The sequence below is a fragment of the Linepithema humile genome, chromosome 8, assembly GCF_040581485.1.
Source record: "Linepithema humile isolate Giens D197 chromosome 8, Lhum_UNIL_v1.0, whole genome shotgun sequence".
Lineage (NCBI taxonomy): Eukaryota > Metazoa > Arthropoda > Insecta > Hymenoptera > Formicidae > Linepithema > Linepithema humile.
In genome coordinates, this window is record NC_090135.1 from 3419655 (window position 1) to 3431508 (window position 11854).

Here is an 11854-nt window from a genome sequence, read left to right on the forward strand (position 1 = left end):
TCACCTCGGAAAAGCGTCACCGAAGGCCGATATATCGAGGGGCGACGCGAGAATCGCGAGATCTAGGAAATATCGAAGGATCAAGACGCGCTAATCGATAGCGAGGATCTACATGCGCAGGACGATGCGCGGAAGGTCACCGCTGTCCGGCGAGCCTCGCGGTCGTCACTGTTCGGCGAGTCGGCAACCTGAGAGGAACCTTGAGGACCACAACAGACGTACCGACAATTTGTAAGGCCACCACTTCGACTTCGCAGTAAGAGCGGTATCAGTAGGCGGCCCGAGCCTCGCGGAAATAAGAACCCGCATATTTTACGTAAAGGGGTATTGAATGTACCGAAATGTCTCGCGGTATCGTGCGAGGTTAGATTTAGGCCGGACCCCGCTGACTACCGCTTCTGTAGACTAAGATTTCACCATGCTTTTTCCTCTCGAAGCTGCCGAGCCGACAGTCGTTTTGCGTAGACTAATGTCTTTTGGGATAAGTAATAATTTTGCGTGTATTTATGTATTTACGTGCCGAGCGTAAGGAATTCTTTGGAGTTAGCCTGTCGCGTATCTCTTGCCTCAGCCTTCTGTCGAGCGTTTCAATTAAGAACTGTGAAGAATCGTATAGAAAGAAAGAATTCGCGTTACCTGCTAACTTGACATCGAGAAGAATTAAAGTAGAGTGAATCGAACGATCGTACCTAATCAGAATTGTAAGACTGGTACGCCGAACATACTATACCGCGTGAGACGGAAGTACGGATTTCCGCAAGCCGAACATCCAAATCATAACGCCTCTCACAGAGATAATTAATGTCTCCGCTCCGCGGGATTGCTAAGACGTCTATCACCCGGCGTCAATCTCACTAAAATAATTACTATAATTAAATGTTATTTGTTACCCAATTAATGTGTTCTTAATAACCATCTTATTTCAGACTTCTCTCTCCAAATCGGTATTTAGCATCTCTAAAGAACCTCGCCCCTCTGCCATTTGTAGAGCGGGCTAGTCGCGCTTATCGCCGTTGCTCATTAATAAAAATATGAACTCTAACGTATTTGTTCGTGCGGCGCGTTAATCCGCGCCTGGCGCCCAACTATAAGTATTGCAGTAATTAATAAATCAATTAAATAGAGCAACGAGGTTTGACACGCTTATCGGCGGGTGAACTTCTGCCCGACGGAAAAGTCGTCGCAAGCTATTATATATACTTTCTACAAAAAAATATATTAGAAAATGGCACCAAGTGGGACTAAAGAACTATGAAAAAAGTTGTACACTATTTCTATAAAACTTTTCTATAAAATTTAAAAAATATTTAAAAAATAAAAATATTTAATTAAAAAATTAAAAAATATAAAAAATTTAATCAAAATAAAAAGATTTATTAAAAAACGCAAAAAAACTTGGCGCTGCTACACCAAAGTATTATAAAGCAATGAAATTAACATGTAGTTTACTGTAGCAGCGCCAAGTTTTTTTGCGTTTTTTAATAAATATCTTTTTATTTTGATTAAATTTTTTATATTTTTTCATTTTTTAATTAAATTTGTTTAGACGTCTCTATGACAGTTTGTAAATAAACTGTGAGACGTCAAATTTTCGAGAGTGTTTATATACGTGTTTTGTTTACAAACAACTTCAGTTTATTGAAGAATGTGTGGAAATGGTAACCGTTGACATCAAAACATTTTTGTAATCAGGTTGTAACAGAAAATGTTACGTTATTTAAAGTGTCACCGGTAATGTTTTCATATGCTACGACAATACGGTGACGCATATCTTCAGCAATTGTTGGTCTATTGGCATAAACAATATTTTTTATTGTCCCCCATAAAAAGAAGTCGAGTGGGTTTAGGTCAGGAACGTGCTGACCATTCAACAGTTCCACCTCGTCCAATCCAATGACCGGGAAAATTTCTATTCAACACATCTCTTGATACTCTCGCGTAGTGAGCAGGGCAGTCGTCATGTTTGTACCACATATTTAAGCGATTTTGAAGAGGTATATCTTCCAGTAAACCTGGCAGAATTTCTCTCAAGAATTGTGCATATATTCCTCCTGTCAACGTTCTATTTATAATATAAAGTATGGTCCGATTATTTTATTGTTCACAATTCCGCACCAAACATTGATACTCCATTGTCTTTGGTGCTCTACTTCACGAAACCAATGTGGGTTGTCAACAGACTAATAATGTGCATTTCTTAAGTTTACTGCACCATAACTTGTAAATGTTGCATCATCCGTAAATAGAACATTATTAAAAAATTCAGGATTTTGACATAGTCCCTATTCACAAAAATTGATTCGATTCTGAGTCATTTCTGTGTAATTCTTGATGTAGGGACAAATGAAATGGATGAAATCGATGTCGTTGAAGAATTTGTATCACGCTGCTTTGACTTATGCTTGCTTCGCGTGTACTAGTATGTGGATCAACAGCTATTGCAGCTAGAACATTGATTTCGTTATTTACATTTGTTACCGGTTTATTCCCTACACGTTTCTTTTTCTCTACACTTCCAGTATCTTTAAAAAGTTTGAAGATATTGACAATAGTTTGAGCATTAGGACATCTCCGATCAGGATACTTTCTTGCATATAGCAATTGAGCTTGTACTGAATTTTGTCTACATTCGCAATAGACAATTACCATATCACGTCTTTCAGCAATCGAAAACGACATCGTCACAACGCGATTGAAATGATACTGATATTACATGTGTGACGATGCGCCTACCACACATCGTCCCTAGCGACCGACCAGACGTAGGCTCGACGCCTATGACGCCCACGAGCGCTCGCGCCCATGCGACGCCCCAGCGTGGGGACCGCTCCCACTGCGCGACCGATACTCGCGGGTGGGAGGCCCGAGCCGGGTATATAAGCCGGCTCGGCCAGCATAACGACACCTGTCCCGATCCGGTATCCGACCAGACCACATCTCTGGGTGCTCCCGAGATATACCTGCTCCGATTTTCCGCCGACAGGGCCGGGTTCTCCCGCTCTGCTGCCAGGGTTTCTCCCGGCGTTCGGTCTCTCCGATTTTCCGCCGACAGGGCCGGGTTCTCCCGCTCTGCTGCCAGGGTTTCTCCCGGCGTTCGGTCTCTCCGACTTTCCGCCGACAGGGCCGGGTTCTCCCGCTCTGCTGCCAGGGTTTCTCCCGGCGTTCGGTATCTCCGACTTTCCGCCGACAGGGCCGGGTTCTCCCGCTCTGCTGCCAGGGTTCTCCCGGCGTTCGGTCTCTCCGACGTCCCACCGACAGGGCCGGGTGCTCCCGCCCTGAAGCCAGGGTTCTCCCGGCTCGCGGCGCGCTAGGCCGTCCTAAAGGAGACGGGTGCTCCCTCTCCTAAAACCAGGGTTCTCCCGGTACGCGGTTGTATTATATAGAGTGTAGTTAACGTTAGTGTAAGTGAACGCCATAGACCTTAAGAGGGAACGTCCGCGCAGAAGCGCACTTTGTATTCTTCACCACAATTGACTGAATAAACGCAGCTTTAATATATTTCATGGAGTGATCGATCAAGCTTCCCTCCTTCTCTCGAATCCTGACTCCGGCGAGCAGATCCGCGGCGTCGAGAAAGGCGAACCGTTACACATGGATGAATAGGTACGAATGTAAGTTGTTTGTAAACAAAACACGTATATCACTTCTGTACATTACATTACGATTTTAGGATAATAGCACCTCGAAGGGTCGTCTGAAGGTCAACATGTTTTACATGGTTGAATTTGTCTTTTTGTTAGCTACAACATAGTGATAATAAAAATATGTTATTCCATTTAAAAAATTGCCGAAGACCTTGAAAACTCAAAAATAACTTCAAAAAAATTTTTTACTTGTAATAATATTTGCCCCTTCGAAGCAAATAAGTTTTTCCTTAGACATTTTATCGTATCATCAAAAATAACGGAGAAATTTTAGGTCCTAATGTTAGGTGACACCCTATATATACAGGATGTCCCATTTTAAATTACGCACCTGAATATCTCGTCAGGGGAGCCACCAATCCGAAAATAACCCTTACAAAAGTTGTTGAGTTTGTAGGACGACATCCGATGATGACATTGGTTTAACCTAGGGTGTACATGCCAAAGTCATATAAAGATTAACTTTGTTTTTTTAAATGGAACACCGTATTTTTGATTCCAAAATCTAATAGCTGGTGTCAAGAGCTTTTCAAAACACTATAATGAAGTTATTTTTTATTAAGTACTTTTCGAGTTATGAGGCTTGTAAATTACAGTATTTTGACATAAAATATAAAATATTTTGTAAAACATTCAGTTTTTGAGAATGTTAACTTAATACTTTTATGCACAAAATAATGAGACAAATAAATTGGTATAAAGAAAACACATTGGTATTAAAAAAAAGTGCAGTTGCATGTTGCAAATTACATATTTTTTCTTGAAAGCATCTATGTGTTTTCTTTATACTAATTGATTTGTCTCATTATTTTATGCACAAAAGTATTAAGGTAAGATTCCCAAAAATTGAATGTTTTACAAGATATTTTGTATTTTATGTCAAAATACTGTAATTTACAAGCCTCATAACTCGAAAAGTACTTAATAAAAAATAACTTCATTATAGTGTTTTGAAAAGCTCTTGACACCAGCTATTAGATTTTAGAATCAAAAATAGGGTGTTCCACTTAAAAAAAACAAAATTGACCTTTATATGACCTTGGCATGTACACCCTAGGTTAAACTAATGTCATCATCAGATGTCCCCCTTCAAACCCAACAACTTTTGTAAAGGTTATTTTCGAATTGGTGGCTCCCCTGACAAGATATTCAGGTGCGTAATTTAAAATGGGACATCCTGTATATATGTATATACAGGGTGTTCATTAAGTCGCGGACCGGTCTAATATCTTTTGAAAAAATAAAAATTTCGAAAATCGCCGAAACACGTCAATTTAAAAAAAAAATCTATTTTTTGCGGGGGGTTACAACCCCCAACCCCAAGGGAATGCAAAAGGAATTTATAACAGTTTGAACCAATAATGATGACCGTCTGAAGTCTGACCAAAGTAATCGTTGACCAAAGTAATCGTTGACCAAAGTAACCGATGATGGATGCGATATTTATGTATTTTCTCTAACAAAATTTTATTTGCGCGAAACGTTTTTCTGAAAGATGTTAACTCATCGAGTAGTTAACGATTACTTTGGCATTTTCATTACGACTAGCTCATTGTCAAGCAGAGGAGAGCAGACAATTTGAGCATTTGTTGTAAGTGATAAACTGGCATATGAACCAACCGCACAAGTGAGAGGCAAGCTGACTCACTATAATCAAGCACCCCGAAGAGAAAAAAATGATCGTTTTACATAAAATCAGTCCTTTTCAGGGCTACACGATGTACTAAATCCAACCGAGCAACCTCCACGTGGTGTACATTGGGTAACGCAAATGCCGGTGGTATTAAAAATCTTAAAAATCAAATATTTTTGCGAAAAATGATCGCAGCGCCCTCTATGCATAGTGCTTTGAATTCGTCTCGAAAAGACCTTTCAAACGAGCCCCCACTCGACCCTCCTTCCCATTTAAGAATTTATTCCCCCCTTGCGCCCCCCGCACCCTCTGGGGTTGGTGGTTGCAACCCCGCGCAAAAATTAGACTTTTGAAAAATCGTTTGACGTGTTTCGGCGATTTTCAAAATTTTTATTTTTTCAAAAAATATTAGACCGGTCTGCGACTTAATGAACACCCTGTATATATTCACATCTGATCAATTGTACCATTTTTTTCTCGGGTATTTTCCTTTATTCATTTTATTTTGAGAGGCAGGCGGGCAGGCGGGCAAGCAAGGGTATATGCGGGTATTATGCGGAATTACAGCTCTTTTTCGTCGCCGATTTTTGTGTTATCGGATCGCTTATAACTCGGAAACTATGAAAGATAGAAAGTCGGACCATAAGACCTTATTCGCAGAGCATCGAGAGGTCTTTCAATCCTTCTAGGTGCTTTTTCGAAATTCGTAAAATTGTGAAGAATTTGGGGGTGTTTTTTTTTATATTTCTGCAGGGGTTATCGCTAGAGTCTCGGGGATGGTGCTATTTGACGCAAGTCGATCCTTTCCCACATATTCCTCTATATAACATCCGGGAATCTGCCGTTTTTCGGTAAAAATTGAAAAACGTTCATCGACAAACAAACTCAACTTTTGCTATGCCTAGCTCATCCGCCAAGTGTCCTCTACCACCAGGTACAATTTTATACATGAACATCAACGTTTTCTCTATTTTTCTTAACTTTTTGTCCAAATTATTTTTGATAAATAAACTCAATTTCTCCTATGCCAACCTTCTCTGCCAAGTGTTCTCTACCACCAGGTAAAATTTTACACATGTACATTAACGATCTGTCTATTTACTCAGATGCATGTGAATCGACCTTAATGTTCGGCGCCGCCGACCGCTCGATCTCATGTTTGCTCATCTTCAACATTGTATTTAATGATCGTTGAATCGTCGCACGTGGTATGTTGTATCCGATTGTACTGGGTTGTACCACAAGTCCGATGCAACATTTCTTTGTAAAAAAACTTTTCCTCGTCTTCCTTGGCTGCCTGCTTGGCCTGCGTACGTGCCCCTGTTGCTGCAAAAGAAAAGGTAGGATTATTTTCTGTCCTCGGTGACGCGTCTGACATCATATCACACATTGCGATACAAATCGTACAACGCTGCGCATCGCACTGCTGCCAGTGATGTATTTCGCTGCAAAATACATCACTCGCAGTCATGTGTCGTACCGCATCGTACAATTTGTATCGCAATGTGTGATATAACGTCAGACGTGTAACGTTAACCTTAATTTCTCTTTTTTTCAGACTGTCAATTCCATAGAATGGATAGAGAGTACTACAATTATTGTTAAAGGAGGTGCATAAAGAGGATGGTAAAGAAGATGGTGAAGAGAATCTTCGTGAAGCGCAAAGTAGTAAGTATTGTTTTGTAATGAGAACTTTTTGAAAGGTTTTGTTTTGTAAAATTTATAAAATTTTTTTTTCTTGCAGGTATCCTTTGCATGGATCGTCGACAAAGTGTGCGAATTTATGGTGCAAAAGGTCATGGAAAAATTTGTGAAAAAATACGAGCGTTATGTTTGCGTTGTACGCTCAACGTTTGGCCATAGGAGGGGCCACGGCCTACGATGCGTAGTTCACACCCAGGAACAGGAGCCAAACATTAGGAAGCTGTTCGACGAAATTTTTATGCAAGAGATCTTGGTCATATTTGTTATGAGCGAGCGCAACCTTTATTTTATTAACAAAGATTTTCTCGTGGAAGAGGAACTAATGAAAAAGTATGATAAGGAAGGATGTTTAATCATGTGCTCCCAGTGTAACGGTGCAGCCTGCAAGCTGCATCGTTACGGCTACGGACCGTCCATTGTTCGTAGTCAACCAAGGGCGCATCGAGCGCCGATAAAATTTTGTCACAAACACGGGCGGTCAATCGCCGAACGGACCCCCACATCCAACCGTTCCGAATTCCGCTTAGTGGGGGCCCGCCGCCGAAACCGCCGATGCTTGCCGATCCGAACAGTGTTGCTAGATGGGACGCTTTTTCTCGCGCATGCGCAGCGCTGCAGCTATGAATCCAGCGGTGTATACGGCTTATAGTGTTGGGTGCTGGCGCGAAAAGTTAGACGTTTGACAGGCTATAGGAGAAGGTTAGGTGAGTACATGTAAAAAATAATAATATTTATATCATATATATATTTATATGTATTTTTTGTTACGCAAATATGGATAGTTCAAAAGGAGCCATTAAAAAGACGCATATTAAAAATTTTCAAAATTCTTGGTTAGCTGACGATTTATTTAAAGGATGGCTGGCGCCTCATCCTACGGAAAATAAGGCAATTTGTAACTTGTGCAATATTACCATTAGATGCTGTAAATCAGATTTAATACGGCATTCACAAAGGGCTAAACATATTAAAAATTGTGACAGTAATTCTCAAATAAATCAAAGCCAAAGCCAACATTCCAAAAATTCTCATATTGAAAACGTTAAACGAGCCGAAATTAAATTAGCAGCTTTTTATTCTGAACATAATGTTGCTCTTTATACCGCAGATCACTTAGTTCCTTTGTTAAAAGACATTTGTATAGATTCTTCAATCGTGCAAAATCTTTCACTGGCTCGATCAAAGTGCACCAATATTATTAAAGAAGTTCTTGCAAAGCGAGAAATTGAAAAAATTGTTAACATTTTACAGAATCAAAAATTTTCAATTTTAATAGATGAAAGCACGGATATTGGAGATACTAAAATTTTATGCGTTTTTGTTCAATTTTTTTCTCCGTTAAAAAAAAAGTTAAAACAACTATTAGAATTATTAGAATTAAATGCTGCAGATTGCTCTACAAATAGTATTTTTGAATTATTTAAAAAACTTTTACAAAAATATGAAATACCTATTACAAATATAGTTGTGGAAAGCCAACTATACATTTAATTTTATATAAATTATATTTACATTATTATATATACATTAAATTTTATTAATTATTTTATTATTATAAAAATAAACATAATATTTACATGCGTTTAATTTATTATTATTTTATTACTTTTTATCACTTTTTAACGATAAACATGTAACATGGGCTTAACCCATGTTACTAGTCGCGCAATCGGCCACGACGATCGGCCGCGCATCGAGCCGCCGGCCGCAATACGTCACCGGAATGCGGCCGCCGAGTGGGGCGGCCGGGTATATAAAGCCGTCGCTCCGGCCAGTAGACACCGATCCCGGTCTGCAGTGAGCACGCTGCAGATCTCCCGAGCCACCGGGGAGCACTCCGACTCGGCTCTTCCTAGCAATCCGTTCCTATTAGGACAGAGAGCACTCTGTCCACGCCGGGAGCACTCGGCATCCGTTCACCATCCCTCTCAAGACAGGGAGCACTCTGTCTCCGTCGGGAGCACTCGACGTCCGTTCACCGTCCCTCCCAAGACAGGGAGCACTTTGTCTCCGTCGGGAGCACTCGACGTCCTGTATACACCGCCTGTTCCTCCGTAGATTTAAGTATTCTTTAGTTCGCATTTTCTAGCTTGTATCCTCTAGTTCGTATTCTCTCGTTTGTATTTTCTAGTTTGTATCCTCTAGCTTGTATTCTCTAGCTTGTATTCTCTAGCTCGTATGCTCTAGCTTGTATTTTTCCGCGGCGTATCATAACCTTTTAGTTACTCCCGCTTTTGTGCGCTCACCTTGCGCTTCCCCGCTTTAGACCGCTCAGCTTGCGCTCTCGCTTACGCACCGCTTGTTACGCGCACACGCTAATTCAATGGCTATCGCTTACTCCACTTAATTGCTTTGTAAATGTTATTACCAATTCTTTTATCTAAGAATATAGTTGTTTTGTTATTCTAACTGGTTTACTTGATTAGAGTCTCCCTGTCTGACCACATATCCCGGATCCTGGCACCGGCGAGCTATTCCGCGCTTAGCTACAAGACCGCGAGATAAATTCGCACCATTACAAACAAAATTTTTTAATAATTTTTTAATAGAAGGGTCTACAAGTGTTCTTTTTTTCCTCAATTAGTACACCGTTGAGGCCGATTCTCAAGTGCGTTAGTGAAAAAAAGCGTCCCGTCCAGCAACACTGGATCCGAAGTCAGTCGGCCGCCAGCCGGATATAAAAAAGACCCGGCTGTACGTCTATTTCACCAGATCCTGTTCGCTGCTAGATAGTGAACATTTCTCTACGAGCGTTTTCGTAGTCCGCCAAGCGTACTCGGCTTCTATGCCTTTTCTTCAAGACACACGAGCGTTCTCGTGTACCGCCGAGCGTTCTCGGCACTCTATCCACCAAAGCACGAACGTTCTCGTGCACTCGCCGAGCGTACTCGGCTCCTCCAAGTACCGGTTTTCGTACACGGGCATTCCCGTGTACCCAGCAGGACCACCGCTCCGAATCCACCTTGTACGAGCGTTCTGGTATTCCCGCCGAGCGTACTCGGCTTCCGATCCAAATATCGTGTTTCTGCTCATCGGCATTTAAAGTCAAACTCCATCCGGCAGGCAAAACCGCGTCGACCAATTCGCGCCGCCGAGCGACCCGTATCGATCGACTATCGAACGGACTCACGACGCATCTACAAACGCGCTCGCCGACAGGCGCTCCGGCGTACCAACCGCTACGACTCGATCTTACGCGCTTATGCTAAACGTTCCGCCGATCGCACTAAGACGCTTCACGTCACGCGTATACGAATCACACGCTGCCTTGACACACTTGTCACGTTTAGACGAATCACACGTCGCCTTTATACACTCAAACATTTATACGAGTCATACAAAATACACTTATACAAATTGTACATCACATTTATACACCGCGAACACCACATTTATACAAATCATACATCGCGTATACACACTGTCATCTAACTTATTATTTATTTAATAAACATATCAATTCATTATCATCTAAAGATGAAACTCGCGATTTAAAAACCGCGAGTTTTTATTGACGTACCCCAACCGAACAAATCCGAATTCCGGCGAGCTATACCGCGCCCGAAAAGCTCACACGGTTTCACCAGTGCTGCAACTCGGAAATAGTATATGGAAAACACAGGTTTCACAATTTAAAGAAATAGGTAATTTTAACGATCATTACTTATTTATTTTAAAATTTAACATTGAACATTAACTAATATTCTTTTTTTTTACAGTTGAAACATCAGAAATATTTTTGTAACATATATGTTTAGTTTTACATAAGTTTCTAAGTTTTGTAAAATCTATATTTCCCATACAATTTTTTATCTTTTTTTTATTGTAGACAATTTTGTAACTTTTGACAAAAAAATTTTTTTTTTTTTTTTTTTTTTTTATTTTTTTTATAACTTAGAACTACATTTGAACAAGTGTGAGCGAGAATTTTATAATTTAGCATTAGAATTTAATTTTTTTTTTTTATTAATAAAAAAACTCAATTTCTCCTACCTCTCTGTTTAGCCAACTCTCTCTGCCAAGTGTTCTCTACCACCAGGTAAAATTTTATACATGTACATTAACGATCTGTCCATTCACTCAAATGCATGTGAATCGACTGTAATATTCGGCGCTGCCGAGCGCTCGATCTCATGTTCGTCTATCTTCAACATAGTATTCAATGATCGTTGAAACGTCGCACGTGTACGTTGTGGAACAACTGGGATGCAACATTTTTCCAAAAATAATCAATTCCTTACCTCTCTTGGCTGTTTGTTTGGCCTGCGCACGTGTCCCTGTTGCAGCAAAAAAAAGGTAGGATTATTTTCTGTCTTCGGTGATGCGTCTGACATATCACACATTGCGATACAAATTGTACAACGCTGCACATCGCACTGCTGCCAGTGATGTATTTCGCTGCAAAATACATCACTCACAGTCATGTGTCGTACCGCGTCGTACGATTTGTATCACAATATGTGATACAATGTCAGACATGTAACGTTAACCTCAATTTTTCTTTTTTTCAGATTTCGTCAAGAATGGCAACGGAAGACAGGATCCTGGAAAAATTTTGCATAAGGTTTTATTTTAATATGGTGTACGAGCGACTTTTTAAGAAAGGCAAATTAGTAAGTATTTGTTATGATACTTGAAATGTTTTTTTTGGAACAATAATATTAATGTTATTGTTTCTTTGCAGCTGACAAGTTGGTAAATGCGCTGAAAACTGGACCAATACATTTATGAAGATGAACTAATGTATGAGGTTGCTGAATTCTTCCTTAATGATGTAGGTCTTATTTTGGTCATAGTGGGGCATACAAAGGACCACAGTCTGCAAGAGGTTTTCAGCAAACAACAGGAGGAAAGAATCAGATACCAGTTTAAT